The sequence below is a fragment of the Pogona vitticeps genome, chromosome 3 (genome assembly GCF_051106095.1).
Source record: "Pogona vitticeps strain Pit_001003342236 chromosome 3, PviZW2.1, whole genome shotgun sequence".
Taxonomy (NCBI): Eukaryota; Metazoa; Chordata; class Lepidosauria; order Squamata; family Agamidae; genus Pogona; species Pogona vitticeps.
The window spans coordinates 232,498,901-232,515,967 of NC_135785.1; the positions used below are offsets into that span (position 1 = coordinate 232,498,901).

Consider the following 17,067-nt stretch of genomic DNA (forward strand, 5'->3'; position numbering starts at 1 on the left):
CACTGTTGACCACCCTAGACTCCCCATAAAAGATAAAATCTTTGAAGTTCTGAATTGTATTTGTTTTTGCATAACATTTATTTTCTCATTGAGCCATTTAAAAAATGAAAATTGAGCAGGAAGTACAGTGGGGTCTTGACTTGAGAACTTAATCCGTATTGGAAGGCGGTTCTCAAGTCAAAAAGTCTGTAAGTCAAGTCTCCATTGACCTACAGTGCATTGAAAACCGATTAATCCCGTAACAGGCCGTTTTTGTTCCATTTTGGTTTTTTTCTGGTCTGTAAGTCAATTCTCAGGCTGCAAGTCAAACCTAAATTTTGCGGCCAGAGAAGTCTGTAACTCAAAAAGTCTGTAAGTCAAGCCATCTGTAAGTCAAGGGTCCACTGTAAGCAAAAAGGCCACTATTACCAACTGGGTAAGGGTTCAGATGTTAAAAAATGCAGGCAAATAAAATGAAGATAATAAAAGCCTGGGTCATTTATCACTTATCTGTATCTGTTTGAATGTCTACACTCTACGAACAAATAATAAATAAATGTCACTTTTCCAAAGATATAATTTTACTAAATGCTATGTAGGAAATCCAGTCAACAACTGACCTGTTCAAATTAATGAATGTTTGGAAGACCTGAACAGGGTGAAATGGCTCTCATGGCTCTTAGTGTGTGGAACTCAGTATTTTTCACAATGCCTCTTGACACTTTCTTCATACACAGAATGATGACGATAATCAAGCTGGCTGCAGAAAACTATAATATTCCAGTATTCCAACTGTTTTCTTGCACAAGCTGTCCCCAGATCCTGTTTATGTTCCCAAAGAACAGGAACAGTTGACAGCATGCCGTTTTTGAAAGGCCTTACTCAAATAATTCTTTTGCTAAAGATATAAATTCTCTGTATGGCAGATCTGAAGCTGACATTCTGAGTTTTAACGTATTTTGCAAGCATTGCTTATACGTATGCTTAATGTGATCTCATCCTATGTGGCTCCCTTATTTCCAAGATTCATAATGCCATCATCTTTGCAACCCCACTACTCATAATGGGCAATACTCTCTCGTATATGAAGTAATCTTCAAGCCGTAAAGTAAAAGTGTAAGTCAATATATAGGCTTCATCATAAAATCACCATCCCTTTATATTTGTTGTACTGTGACACAAATAAATGCTTCAATGTGATCAATTTTACATTTCAGTAAGCAAATTGGTAGATAATGATTACTGTATTTAATCTTAGAATTGCAGAATTGGAAGGAACTCTATGGATTACTGAGTCCAGCCCGTCAAGTAGGCACAATGGGAGATTGAACTCCTAACCTCTGTCTCCACCTAAACCAATGAGCTATCCAGCACTTAAAGGAAGTGTGCCAGATATACATTATCTTTCACCTTGTCCCAGCCAATAAAGAGTCTGATTGAGAATTATATTAATGTTAGTGACAAAATAATACAGACAAATGTACAGAATGAACATTAATTGTCCTAGAGAAAGAAGAAGAAAAAAACTAAATGGAAATATTTTTTAATATAAAGAAGAAGGGACTTCATTTTCAACAGTAAAAATTGTACACTATTCCAATAGTATACCTTCATAAGTGAGTATAAGAATAGGAAGATTTAAAATATTTCAAAGAATGAAAGTATATGTCATGAAAAACCGAAAGGAAACAAGCACAAAAATGTAATGCTCTAAGTCTAAACAATCTGTTGTACAAGAAAAATAAAATAATCCTATGAGTGTTTGCTTAGAAGTTAATTCATACGTAGTGAGCATAATCCCAGGTGTAGTGAACACAGTAACAGACTAGGGATCAGGAGGCCTGGATTCAAATCACCACTTCCATTCCCCATGGAAACTCACTGGAAGTGTGAGACTGATAAAACCACACTTTAGATACAGTGGTGCCTTGACTTACGAACTTAACTGGTTCAAGAACTCCGGTCGTAACTCGAAATGGTCATAAGTCGAAGCACCACTTCCCATAGGAATGCACTGAAATGCAATTAATCCATTCTGGCCGAAGAAAAAAAAATCACCAAAAAAAAAAATCACTGCAAGGCCCATCGGAAACACAATTAATCCTTTCCAGCCAAGGGCGGGGGGGAAGCAAGTGAAGCGTGCAAGACCCATCAGAAATGCAAAGAAAGCAAAGCAAAAAGCAAGCAAAGCATGCAAGACCTATCAGAAATGCAAAGACAACAAAGCAAAAAGCAAGCAGAGTGTGCAAGACCTATCAGAAATGCAAAGAAAGCAAAGCAAAAAGCAAGCAGATTGTGCAAGACCCATCTGAAATGGGGGGAACCCCAAAAAGCAACCAAACCCTGCAAGAACCATTGGAAATGGGGGGTTATCCAAAAAGCAAGGAAACCCCACAAGACCCATCGTAAATGGGGGGAAACCCCCTCCAAAAAAACAAACCCTGAAGGCCCATCAGAAATGGGGGAAAAACCCAAAAGCAAACAAATCCCACAGGCCCCATCAGAAATGGGAAAAAACCCTCCCTAGCCCAAAACCATGTGCAAAACCCACCCAGGTAAAAAGCAGAAAGCAGCACCTTACCTTGCCAGGCAGTCCAAAGGGTCCTCCGATCACACTCACTCCAACCATTGGGGCAAAAGAGCTACAAAGAAGCAGCCTCTTCGCCTACAATCGGTTAGCAATCTGAATTTCCCGCCTTTTTCCTTGCCTTTTTCTGTTCGTAACTGGAAGCTCTGTCCGCAAGTCAAAGCAAAACTTTGTGGCCGGAGCTGGTTGTAACTCAAAATGGTCGTAAGTTGGGCTGCTCATAGGTCAAGGCACCACTGTATCTCACTTAGCTTGAAAGCTTTGTTAGGGTCATTATGAGGGCCTTCCACAGTGGCACAGATATGGTATATCACTGACAGCACGGTTTCAATAGGAAATAAAAGACCTTCTGTGCTAGTATTTGTACTTAGAACTATCCACCCTTCTACTTTTAAGAGTTGTGCCACACCTTTCTAGCCTAGCAGTAGGGGGTTCATTCTTTCAGCATGCTTAGCTTGTTTAGCTTCGAGATAGCAACCTTCAGCAGCTGCAGATTCGGAGGGAGAGTTTGAGAGAGAAAGTGGGGGAGGGTATTAAGCAAAAGGAATCGGGGAGGGGAAAGGGAGAAAACAGAACAGGACCCAGATGATCGGAGAAAGCACTTCATTGGCTGCTGATCAGGCTGCAAGGGGTCAGATGGGAGGAGCATACCAAATGGCACATCAACTTAAAAAATCCTTTGTATTCTGATCCACCCCACATCCAAAACTGCCATTCTGGACTGGATAGACCCTAAATTGTTTCTAATCTGAAGGTACATAACAACAATTGCATAGGACAGCAGCCTAAATTTTTTAGTGAAGTCTTCTGCGGTGCATACTTGTAAAAGTGCCACAGTGATAATATCAGAAGCAATTGTGTTTCAAGAGAAAAGTTAGGGTTTACTCAATTTTCTCTGTACATCAACAGAACAGCATCAGTCTCTCTCCCCTCCCCCATAAAATTTGCTACAGAAGATTGGGAGACTCTTTGGAGCAAATTAGAGGGTATAGTGTGCTTTGATAAGAATTTTGATCGGTTTTTGAATGTTGTTGACAATAGAAGATGATTCAGCTGATGCAGTGGGCTACAATCCATAAAAGTTTATTCTGAATAAACAATGTTAGTCTTAAAAGATGGCTGGTTTTACTGTAACAGACTAACACAGCTCTTGCTTTGGAGAAGTAAAGTAAAAGTGATTAACACTATAGAAACACTCTTCACCTGACTGACTTTAAAGTTACCTCTAATCTGAAAACAAGATAAGAAAGTGATTATGTTGAGTTGCCCAATAATATGCGTAGATTAAAAAAAAGGAGTTATCTCAGAAACAATTTATCTCTGCATAATTCACAGAACATGTTTTTGAAAGAGATGGCCAGTCTTGAACTTCTTTAGGCATGTACTTACATAGAAAAAACTGATCTATAATCCAAGTAATCCTGACAATTTTTGGATAATACCACGCATTTTTCTCCTCAGGCGCTGTAAAATGTGCATAATATATGTTGCATTGTTGTTGTTTAGTCGTTAAGTCGTGTCCGACTCTTCGTGACCCCATGGACCAGAGCACGCCAGGCCCTCCTGTCTTCCACTGCCTCCCGGAGTGGGGTTAAATTCATGTTGGTCATTTTGTTCCATATGTTGCATTACATGTGTACTAATAGGGCAATATATAATAGTAGAAATAAATAAAATAAAATAAAGTGAAATAAATAAGGATTCAGTGTGCATCTTGCTTCCAACCTAGCAGTTCAAAAGCATGTAAATGCGAGTAGATAAATAGGTACCACCACAGCAGAATAGTAGCGGCGTTCCGTGTCTAGTCGCGCTGGCCACATGACCACGGAAACTGTCTTTGGGCAAACATTGGCTCTATGGCTTGGAGATGGGGATGAGCACCACACCCTAGAGTCGGACACGACTGGACTAAATGTCAAGGCGAACCTTTACCTTTACCTAATGTGTATCTAAAAATAGACAAAATTAATAATATGCATACACACATCTGTCTACACAATTATCTGCCTTCACATATGTTGCATTAAATGGCCCAAAGAACAAAATCCAAGAATAAGAAAAATCCTTGTAGGACTTCAAAAAAAAAAATCACAGAGAGTTCTTTACCACAGGCAGATGTTAGCGATTGACAGACAAATCTGGGCCAATGGCATCATAGAAAAAGGTGTCTGACACCGATCTATGGATTTCAGAAAGCAGTCCATCAAGAGCCTTTCAAGACAAAGATCTCTGATTTAGGACTTCCAAAGACTAATCCCTGAGCCTACACTGCCCCTCCCCACACACTACCGAAGACCAGGGCTTCCACATCAGGGACTCAACTCACTCCTATGCATACCTGCCAAATAAACAGGATATCTCGTAGAAACTGACTGAGAGAGAAGAATGCTAGACAGAAGAGTCACTTTAACACCTCTCACACTTTTGGTATGAGGTGGAGACAGAGAAGAATGATCAGGCCCTGGACAGATAATAAGTCTCATCTCAACATCAAGCCTCCTTGGACAATGCATGATTAGCTGCTCTTCTTTCACTTTGAATAGCATCATCCCATATCAATATTTTGGAAACTCTGTCTCTCTCAAAAGCAGTTTAGTGTTGGGCATGGGAAAGTCTAAGTGTATAAAATTACTTCTATAGATCTCCAGGCCACAGGAAACATTTTTATGGAAACTGTTATTCCAATTGCATAAAATTACCTTTTTCTTCTATAAGTTCTTACTAGAATCGGTAAATCCCCTGAGGGATTACCTCTGCAATCAAACACTAGTGACTGTAGACTTCTGTAGTGAATGTCAATGTCCGATTGTAAGGTTACTCTTTCTCTTTTCCATACTGAAATTTTACATTTGTCCCAATTACCTTCTCCTTCATTAGGATTTCCTGGACAATGTTAACGATAATGAGAGAAAGCTTCCCAAAGGAAAGCAAATTACCTTGCAAGATACTTATTCAAAAAGGAATACATTCAAAGAAGGGTTATAACGATTTTTAATGTCATTTTCAGCAGTTGCCCAAGTTTTCCCATGTCAAGATTTCTTGCCAAGACTTTTTCCTAGAGTAGGAAAATGAATATATATTTATTTTTGAGGGAAAGTGAGAAATCTCAAAAATGAATATTTAAGTGTTTTGGTGTTCTGTTTTCCCGGGAGTAAAAAAAATATTTTCTTTGAGAAATATGTATAAAAACTGTGTGATTTCTCAAAGAAAAAAAAAAGGAAAGAAATCACACTTCAAGCAAAAAATAGTGTTGTTTTTCATTAAGGGTGAGAGGCTGTGCGATATTTCAAAGTTCTCAAAATCTTGATAACAACAGTAAGTACAAAAACGTTTTGTACTTATGATTGGACAGACACCTCAGTTTGGCCAAAAAACCCTTCTTTGACAGCCAAGTAAAGAAGAGACACCCATTTTTATTTATTTATTTATTTATTTATTTATTTATTTATTTATTTATTTATTTATTTTATATCCCGCCTATCTGAATCACATAGGACCACTCTAGGCGGCTTACAACAATGACAATTTACAATAAAAATACAATTTTAAAGTAGGAGAAAGGCAAGAACAAAGTGAAATGAAGACTAGGGCAAAGGAAAAATAGGGAAGGTCAGGAACAGCATTCATTCTTTGTACTTCTTGTATCTCATCAATTGTTCTTTAAGACGAGGAGCCTGTCCACACTGGCACATAGATATGGTATATGGCTTGCTCATGGTATGATTTGGATTTAAAAAATAGACATCTAGTGTTTCTACTTAGGACTATCTATCCTTCCCCTTTAGGAGCTGTTGCACATCTTTCTGGCCCAGTGGTAGGGGAATTCATTCTTTTGGCACATTCAATTTTTAGCTGCGAGATAGCAGCCTCCAGCAGGTTTCACTTTTTAGGGAAGCTGAGAAATCTCATTGCTCCAGGGAAAAGTCTTGGCAAGAAGTCTTGACATGGCAAAACTTGGGCAACTGCTGAAAATGACATTTTAAAAAACCTGAAAATTTCCAGCTGCAGATTACAAAGAGAGTTTGAGAGAGAAATTAGGGGGAGAGTGAGGGAAAAGAAGAAGGGAAGCAGGGAGTGGGGGAAGAGAAGGAGAAAACTGAATGGCAGTCAGACAGTCAAGGACAGCTGATCAGGCTACAAGGTGCCATTCAAACAGGTGAAGCACGTCAAATTGCACATTGTCTCTTTCCCTAACCTCAACAGGCCCTTTGCAGCCCATCTCAACAGCCAGTTTGGACAGACCCTTAGTTTACCAGTAAAGGTCAAAAAGAAAACATCAGACACAAACTTACCTGGGCATCCAAGTATTATGCCCAAAGTGGCAGGCCCAGAAGAGTAATGGCAGTGCAGCTGGGGAGACACACTGCTTTAGTAGAGAGAGGGGTTGGTGTCAAAACAAGCGAACAGGAGGGAAGCAGGCTAGATTCTGTTCCTCCTGTGGGGTACTGAAGGGGAAGTACCTGCTGGTACAGTGGTGCCTCGCTTGATGAGGATAATCCTTTCCAGCGAAATCAATGTAGAGCGAAATCCTTGTCAAGCGAAATTAAAAAGCCCATTGAAACGCATTGAAAACCGCTCAATGTGTTCCAATGGGCTAAAAACCTCAGCGTCCAGCAAAGATCCTCCATACGGCGGCCATTTTCCGATGCCTGTGCAGCGAAAAATGGCTCCTAAAAACAGTGGGGAGCCATTGTGAGCATTTTGAAAACCCGACGATCAGCTGTTTTGATCGTCGTAATGCGAAGAATCAATTCCCAAAGCAGGGAACCGATCATCGGGAAGCGAAAAAGCCCATTAAAACATCGTTTTGCGATCGCAATTGCGATCACAAAAACATTGTCGTGAAGAGGATTCGTCATCAAGCAGGGTAATCGTTAAGCGGGGCACCACTGTGCTTCATTGGCTTCCATTTCCCTCCTATTACTGAGGGTTTGTTACATGTATATAGTTACTTTTGTTGTCCTTTCAAGGAGCTGGGGAAAAACTTCTGATCTGATCTATTTTGGAGGTCAGGGGCCCTGGCCTTACCTGACCCCAAGTATCTAAGAGTCTCTAAGTGGTTCTGCACCTCTGTGGTCTCACCAGCCTGTCACTTCTGATAGAACCCAGAATCAGGGGCTCAGTGATGGGCTGTCAGTAGCTACCGCTCAGGTCAACATATGCACTGGATCCATTCCCAATGTGCCTGAGATACTACTGCTGCAAGCGATAAAATGGTGCCCTTTTATATATAAATCACATGTGTTTGTATTCTCCCTGTGTTTTGAGACCCACTTAGCTTAAGGGTACAAACAAAGTAACACAAATGCAACAAGCCATCAGATACAGTTATGGGGAGACGACGGAGCAACAGTAAACCACTATTTTCATTCTCCAAAAGAATTCCAATATCTTTGCTTTTTGAAACTTTGTATATTTAAAAACAGAAGTTGTGTTTGCACCAAAATAACAAAACAAAACAAAAAGCTGCCTTTGTTCCATGGATCTTTTACAGGGTGTCCATATTTATAATAGTTTACAATGCTCTAAATTGCCCTTCCCAATATGAAGAACATAATACCAGCCCTGCTGGAGCAGACCAAGGATCCATCTTGCTCAGCAGCCTGTTTCCTAGAACAGCAAGCTCAATGCCTGGTAAACATACAAGCAAGAAATAAAGCACTTCTTGTTTATCCAAACAGGAATATTAACAGGTATACAGCCGTTGAATCTTTATATATTTATATACTGACAGATTGCCTTAACAAGCATCACAATGGCTTTCTGTATAAAATCAGATGCAGTATTTTAAATTAAAGTGCTTTACCTATGTATTTGATAATTATAAGTATGCTTTACAAAATACTACAACGCTGCTTGGAATCTGACCTTTACAGGAGCAAATTTAGACCTCACTTGCAAAACACTATATTTTAGAAATGTCTCTTTCATTGGTGAACTGCAGGAGAAAACTGCTTTAAACCACATGCCGCCTAGACAGAGGAAGTCCCACACAGCAAATGTATACATAAATGTTTTCTACCTCTGTGTGCTGTAGAAAATCCCACTGTGTTAAGTAGGGTTCTACTAAGGCCACTAAAACATATTACCGTATTAAACTGTTTCTTTATTGTTCTCCAAATGTTAATGAAATGTTCCAGTGTAGTGTTTATACCAGTGTACTTTAGAAAAGCAATATACTAAAAGTGTTTCTCTTAAAGTGACAATCCCCCTTTTTAAAGTGTTCTCTATAAACACTGAACATTTGTTATACTTTTTCTGACCCTCCAGTTTACAGTTTTTTACCCAGTGTAATCCCTGTGGACTGGAATCAAGCTACTTTTCAGTCCATATATACAGTGCTCTCATATATTAGATAACAGAAGCAGCTCAGCTAACTCTAAATCTTTATTTCACTCTGTAATCCCAGCTCCTTCAAGGAGTCAATACCTTGCATTATTTCATCATGTGAATTTTCATTAAATGTACAGTGCATATGGTGCCCAGATCAGTCTACAAATATTCTATTTATTTCTCAAATGTGTCATGTATAATACCCATAAATAGAGTGATTTCAAAGACATTATTTAAATATTGGGGCAAATATAAGTAAAGGAGAAAAAAGTTCAGAGGTCTCTGTACTACTTTTCCCACATCCTGTATGTCATAAATGGGAAAATGCTGTTTCTACTCCGAAACTGCACTTTGCTGCTCCACATACCACTCAGATTTATTCTTTGAAGAGCTTGTTTATATAGGCTACTCAAGTGTTCCACACAGTTTTAAACTACTTCAGTTCTTACCAGTAAAAATGCAACCTGTATTTTGGGAAACATTCTTTCAATACAGGAAGGGAAGTCAAAGTATGCATGTTTTAAATTATTAACATAGTTTGTACAAGTTCATTCCATACTGGCAGGGTTCTGTACTTGGTGCTTTTTTTAATTAGTAAAAACAGAAAAATGGGGAAATGGGTACCCAATGAAACAAGGAACATTGAAAAAGAGTATAGCTTGCTAATCTATTTGCATTTAAAGTTTAACCTATTTAAATTTAACTCATATTCTACTCTCTGGATTACTTACACTTTTGCTTTAATACATAATATTATCAATAAAATAGCTGAGTTTGGAATATTAACAATGCATTGTGATGAATAAAACATGAATGAAATTAATAAAAATTACCAATCATCCCAATATTTTACATGTATTCTAACCTTCAAGAACATATGAAGAAATAAGTTTCAGAGGTAGTTTCTGAGAGCAAGAAAGAACAAATTTGCTATTAACTCTATTGTGAATTAGTCCCAAATGATCAGTAGATATCTGATACATGTACATTTAATAAGGTATGGGAAATGTCTGGTCCAAGAGAAAAGCCTTATCAATTTCCTGTTCTTAATTCCTAATCTGCAACCACTTTTCTGAATCAATGGCACAGCAGTATTAAAAAAATTAAACGGAAAGCAGTTGTGGACCAGTACATTTCAGTCCTGAGCAAATGTTTGCCTAAAATGAGGCACTAATACATGAAGTGGTATTCCTCTGTTTTCTAACACTATATATATGTGGAACACACCAGACTTTTCATATACTGTATACATATTTAAAGAAATTAAGAATTATTCCAAAATTTCTGAGATGCATGTGTTATTTATCATGGCCTTAAAAAGGCATTTGAAAATATACACAAATCAATGCATACCTATGTTTTAAATTAAACAGGGAAGTAAATAAATAAAACATGGCCAAGTACTGGCTACAGAGCTGGAAACTGTTTTGCTTATTTTCAGATGTTTTTGAGAGCACTATATAATCCTCCAGACTACCTGTGGGCCAGAAAAAAAGCATGGGCATATTATGGGTTCTTCAATTAGATCACATTCAAACCTCAAACCAATATTTTACATACAGGGAAAATGTATTTTTCAACTGTTGTTGTACTGTGGGTTGTTTTGAAAGAAATGGCTGTGTCTGAGCATGATTACCCTGATGCGTAACCCGTACTGTGGACAAGAAGCTACGGTTAAGACAGAATACAGAGATGTAATGGCTTCCTATAAACAAATGTGTCAGACAAGCATGCATTTATCCCCTTATCTATTCAATCTGTATATACATCATATCATATGGAGAGTTAGACTAGTTTTAGATGAAGGTGGAGTGAAAATTGGAAGAAATATCAATATAATTCACACTATTGTATTCCCAATCACCATGTATTGGTGTGAAGGCTAAACAGGAAAAAAATACCAGTAGTTTGAAATATTGTGATGGAGAAGATCTTTGTAGACACCATGGACTGCCAGAGTTGAACAAGTAGATCCTACAGGACATGAAACCTGAACTATCTTTGGAAGCAAAAAATGATGAAATTGAGGCTTTCTTACTTTGGGCAAGATTCTGTGGAAAAGACAGTAACGCTGGGAAAGGTTGAAGAAAGGAGAAAATACAAGACTAATTGACTCCCTAAAGGCAGCCATAGACTTGAATTTGCAAGAACTGAGTAGGGCTAGTAAGGACAAGCTATTTTGGAGATGGCTTATTCATAGGGTCGTCAGAAGTGACGTGGCGATACATAACAACCAATAAAACAGTTAGAAAAATAAATGAGAAAATACAAGATAAAACTATATTCCCTCAGTGACTATGTATAATCAGCCAGAACAAAGTGAGTAAGGGATGAAACACATGACAAAACTTGACCTATACCGTGTTTCCCCGAAAATAAGACAGGGTCTTATGTTAATTTTTGCTCCAAAAAACACAGTAGAGCTTATTTTCAGGAGATGTTTTATTTTTTTTCCATGTACAAAAATCTACATTCAAATATAGTCATGTCATCTTCGTCTGGTTGCTGCATAATGGTGGAGAGTTAGACTAGTTTCAGATGAAAAAGGAGTGAAAATTGGTGGAAGAAATAACATAATGCATTATTTTCCAAAAGAGAGGAAAGGGTGGGGGTGTCTTTTTCTCTTTTTTTAACGAAACAAAAAAAAGAGGAGGCAGGATATTTGTCACTTGGTGTTCCCCATTTGCTTTACCATATTTGCCTTTGTTAACAAGAAACAGGCCAGAGGGAGCCATGAGAGGCCACGCCATGTCTACTTTGGTCTGTGAACACATTAAAACACATTAGGCGTCTTTACAGATAATTCCCCGAGTAATCCTCTCAATATCAATACCATTAAGTACAAGCAGAAAACAATGTGTTGGATCAATTACAAAATATATTAAAAAATCAGGTTTAAGGCATCAAATGCCTCCCAGTCTGCATTGCTGAAAAAGAAGACAATCATAGTCAATCTTGTGGAACCAGCAAAATTGAATGAAATCACACATTCTAAAACATATTGAAGGATTAGTACAAAACAGAAATAAGATTCTCTGTTCCGATGTTTAGAAAAATAAGTATAAATGGGTTAATGAAGTAAATACATGCTTCCACAGATAATAAATATCTATATCCCATGGGTTTTAATCTACCCACTCAGGTATTTTTGTTTTATTAATTCAGATGTTTCCAGAAAAAGTCTATAGATCCAGACTCCACAATCTTCATGGAGATCAAAGGCTAAATAGAAGGGATCTGCAAGTTTGTTAGCAGCACAGGAGAACAAGATACCAAGTACAGTACACAGATGTGCACATACATTCACATCTGCTAGACTGGTGAGTGCATTAATTTGTTCATAGCTAAATGAGAGGACGTAATTTGGAAAAGACCACAAACAACAATAATACAGAAAACACCTGTGCTAGTCATCCATTGACAGCAAAAGCCTCATAAAACACAACAGTGCTGAGTGTTGTGTGCAGAGTGATCAAGTCTGCTATAAATTGTAAAATATTTCTCTACACCTTGATTTAGATATGGACCATGATATTCTTTGTAATCTACCACAAGTAAAATAATAAAATTACATGCCTCTATGGAGTTGTCTCTTGATGCATTATCTCTTCAAAATGTTAATTTTCACTGTCATCTTTTCATATAGAGCTACTGACCAGACATCATCATCATAGGCATCCTTCAGTCTCGAGAGACTATGGTAACATGCTCTGTATGGAGGACTTGGAACAGCGTCTAATGTTTTGACGCTATACGCAAAGCTGGAGTGTCCTCTCCAGGGCACAAAGCCTGGGTAAAATGCTATGGAGGGTAGGCTGTTACCCAAGCAGCAAATCCCCCCTCTCCACATCGCTGAAATAGTCCAATGGAAAGGCAAGAGCCAAATACAACTGGTTTTAGCAACGTTGCAGTTGACAGAATGACACGAACTGTCTCCGGGACTCCGGCTCCAGATTTTGCCTTGAGGTTAACTCCTGAAGCCTTTTCCATCGGTGGATATAGCCACAAGGCAGTGGAGGTTTGACTTCAGAGTTTTCCTTCTCCTAGATGGGCTGCCTTCCAGCGCTGAACAAGTCCCACCTACCTGGCCTGTTCCCTCATGGCATGGAGGCAGATGGCGGCGCCTCAGTGGGGCTCTGAAGTCAGAGTTTTCCTTCTCCTAGATGGACTGCCTTCCAGGCATGACCAGACATGACAGATTCATAATTTGACTGAAAGTCCATCTAGGATTAGCTGGCACTTAGAAATTACTTCTGCCCTAAAGCTGGGGACCTGGAATGTACGGACAATGACCCCTGGCTTTTCTGACTACAGCTTTTCTGACAACCTGCAGGAAATAGATGACGTGCGCAAGACAGCTGTCATTGACATGGAACTGAGTAGACTGCAGGTGGACATTGTTGCTCCGCAAGAGATGAGATTGCCAGACTCGGGATCTGTCAAAGAAAAAAACTTCTCATTCTTCTGGCAGGGAAAACCATTGAATGTGGCCAGGGAATATGGTGTTGGCTTTGCAGTCAGAAATACTCTGCTGAGATCCATTGTTCCACCTACGGTGGGGAGTGAAAGAATCCTGTCTCTGCAGCTCCACTCATCAGTGGGACCAGTCACCCTCATTAGTGCATATGCACCAACACTGCTGTCCACAACAGAAGTGAAAGACAAATTCTATGATGATCTGGCAGCTATTATCAAAAAAGTCCCTGAGAGAGAGACACGGTTCATTCTCAGAGACTTTAACACTGGAGTTGGTGCTGATCAAAATTCTTGGCACACTTCTCTAGGCCGTTTTGGTACTGGAAAGATGAACATAAATGGACAACGCTTGCTGGAGTTTTGCTGTTATTATGGTCTTTGTGTAAGCAACACATTCTTTAATATGAAGCTTCAACACAGAGTTTCCTGGAGACATCAAAGATCCAGGCATTGGCATCAGCTCGATTTGATCATCACTAGACGTTCTAGCCTTCCTAGTACTGTATTACGATCACGTGCAGTTACCAAAGTGCTGATTGCGATACTGATCACTCCCTCGTGTGTAGTAGAGTAAAATTGTGAACAAAGTGATTGTATCACACAAAAAGAAAGGAAGACCACGTATTGACATCAGCCAGACTCATGATCAAAGAAAAGTGGAGGAATTTTCCCAAGCACTTGAGGAAACCCTTCCAGGCCCGGTTGAAGCAAATGCTCCTGAATGATGGGAAAATATCAAGAACGCTGTCTATAACACCGCCTTGTCAACATTTGGCAAAAAGACTAAAAAGACAGCTGACTGTTTCGAAGCCCATTCTGAGGAGTTGATCCCAGCCATCGAGGATAAGAGGAAAGCTCTAGCAGCATACAAAGCCTGTCCTAGCGAGTACAACGTGCAAGCTCTTTGAGCTGCTCGTAGCCAAGTCCAACACGCTGCCAGGAGATGTTCCAACGATTATTGGCTTCAGCTCTGCTCTCAGATAGAGATAGCAGCAGGCACAGGTAACATCAAAGGAATGTATGACGGTATCAAGCAGGCTTTAGGTCCAATAAAGAAGAAATTTGCTCCCTTGAAGTCTGCTATGTTTCCCATCTGTTGAGGTCCATTCCTAAGGCCTTCAGATCCTGCTTGCAGATATCCTTGTATCGCAGCTGTGGTCTCCCTCTGGGGCGATTTCCCTGCACTAATTCTCCATACAGGAGATCTTTCAGAATCCAACCATCAGCAAATCTCACAACATTCTCATGGGTCATTAACAGTAGTTAATAGTAGTCTTTCTAGTGCAGTGGTGTCGAACTGTGGCCCTCCAGATGTTCTTAGACTTCAACTCCCAGAAGCCTTTACCACCACCTCTGCTGGCCAGGATTTCTGGGAGTTGAAGGCCAAGAACATCTGGAGGGCCACAGTTCGACACCACTGTTCTAGTGTGTGTGGTCCTATGACTCACCTTCCAGATAATGACTGATATAGTTGTGAAACAAATAACATGGTCTCATTAGTTGGAGTAACATAATGTTTTTCACATTCTAATCTGACAATAAATTATCAAATTTGGAATCTATGCAGCCATAACACCTTCAAATCTGTTACTCTAAGTTGCAACTCTCCTAGCTAACACATAGGTCCTTAAGGAACACACATTTTCTTTCAGAATACCCAGAAAGCATGTTGGAACAAAGACACAGTGCTTTGTTTCTTCCCTGGAAAAAGTGAATCAAATTCCAGACAAATTTCAGTGACTGGACTTGAAAAAGCTATAGTATTGACTCAATGCTCTCATCAAGTTAGTGCCCTCACTAGATTCTGGCAATCCTATATATGGTTGAAAGTAAGGTCCGCAAAGTTTAAATGGGGCTTACTGAACTGAACTCATTTGCTAGTATGTGTATAAGATTGCTGTCAACATATTTAATATCCATGGTCTGGAGGCTACAAATAAAATGTGTAGGTAACATTATTTGATTGGTATCCTCATAATTAATTAATTTCTAATTCACCATTGGATTTATCCCCCAAATCTTACATGTTCCCAGCCTAATTCTTCCCTCTGTTCTTTACACAACTTGCATCTATTTTGCTTTCCAAAAGGAGTGACATTTTCTCACCTTTTTCTTAGGATTTCTTTACTTATTATTTTCATTATACTTGAAGGTTATACAGTTAAAATTACTAATCTTTTATTTGAACATTTATATTAAGCTGCTGAGATTTTTAGCAGCTTAGCAGCCTTATTTCTATGTAAGAGAGTAAGCCTCTTAGATTCTGCACATGGGCTTCTCATATAAAATGAAAGAGTTTAGAAATGAATTGAAAGGTAACATTGATTAAATGACACTTTTAAAACCATGGACTCTATCATTTTGTAAGGAGCTCTACCAGTTATACCAGTTTGTAAAATAAGACTTTTACTCTCTTTCTTCTCTTTCTCTCTCTCACACACACATGTGCATACACTCTGCCATCATTGCCACTAAATGAATGAAACAGGAACATTTACACGGCTCCAGTTATTCCACTTCGAAGATGTTCTCATCTAAACTTGAACGTATTATTTCTTACAAGAAGAAAAATCCAATTTGGGTCACAAATGAGAAATTACTTCCAACACAGTAATTAGAAAACTAGTTGAAAACAAAAGTTGAAACATAATCAATGTTTGAGAAATGTTTGTTTTATAAAATTTTGATTTAGATGTGCCCCTTGTTGAATTTATTTTTTCTCTGTAAACTCTGAGCAATAATTCTAGATGGTTGCAATTTCCCAACATAGTTAATTTATAAAAAATCTGAAAATATTTAACATTAGAGTAAACATGTCTGAAATATAAGTATGAAATGGCAGTAATACTGAACAAAGACAATATTATATTCCAGTTCAATTATTTATAAATTGCATGAAGTAGGTAAACTCTGTACAAACGTAAAATTAACAAGGCTCTGACTGCAAGTTTACAATCTAACAATACCCACAGAGTCAGGAAAAATATTATTATTTAAAGAAGAAATTGTGGATAAAAAGAGAAGAAATGTATTTGCACAAATTCTCAAGAGTAGTCATCTATTTTGGCACTGATAGTGTTCCACAAATGTATCCCTCAGCACAACAAACACAGTTTCTGAAACAGGATGATTTTAGAAATTTTCAAATAAAACATGTCAGGTTGCGTTTCAATGATGTTCACTATAAATCCCTGAGGCTTAAGTCTGGTGACCATTTAACTGATAGCAACCTCCAGTGAATTTCTTGAGGCTTTTCTCTGAGTAGATAAATATCAAAAGATTGTGCTGTTTGATTTGTTATTACACAGAATTACTCCAGACTATATTCAACCCTCATAAAATTCCTATCTAGTTAGCTGGCTAAATAACTTAGTGGGTGGAGTACTCAGGGGCCCGGAGTCTGATTCATCACTGTGTCAACCAGGAGAAGAGTGAGCCTGTGAAACTCTGAACAAACTGCCCAGTCCTAGAGTGCCACCAAAATGGGGAACTAGTAAACTATTTTGGAGCACTTTCTAACTAGGTGACACTGGACAATTTCCCCATAATTGGAAACCACTTGACCACATTCATTTCCTCAAAGGTACAGCCCACTTCAACAAGTTAAGTAGCTGAAATTTCCTACTGTAACTATGTAACATAACTGTAATAAAATTTCCATAGAGCTTTTCAAGATAACTTCAGAAACAATT

At 38.6% G+C, this 17,067-nt stretch overlaps 1 protein-coding gene and 1 long non-coding RNA gene across 11 annotated transcripts in view; one reads left to right on the plus strand and one right to left on the minus strand.

The window, feature by feature from the left end:
* LOC144588024 (uncharacterized) overlaps positions 1-11,141 on the plus strand; it is a 62,019-nt gene extending 50,878 nt beyond the window's left edge. Inside the window, exon 4 of the long non-coding RNA XR_013543328.1 lies at positions 1-11,141. This exon is cut by the window's left edge and continues 16,882 nt beyond it. This is a non-coding gene — a long non-coding RNA (uncharacterized LOC144588024).
* ZBTB20 (zinc finger and BTB domain containing 20) overlaps positions 1-17,067 on the minus strand; it is a 675,920-nt gene that overhangs the window by 431,735 nt on the left and 227,118 nt on the right. The gene's annotated exons all lie outside the window — the stretch shown is intronic.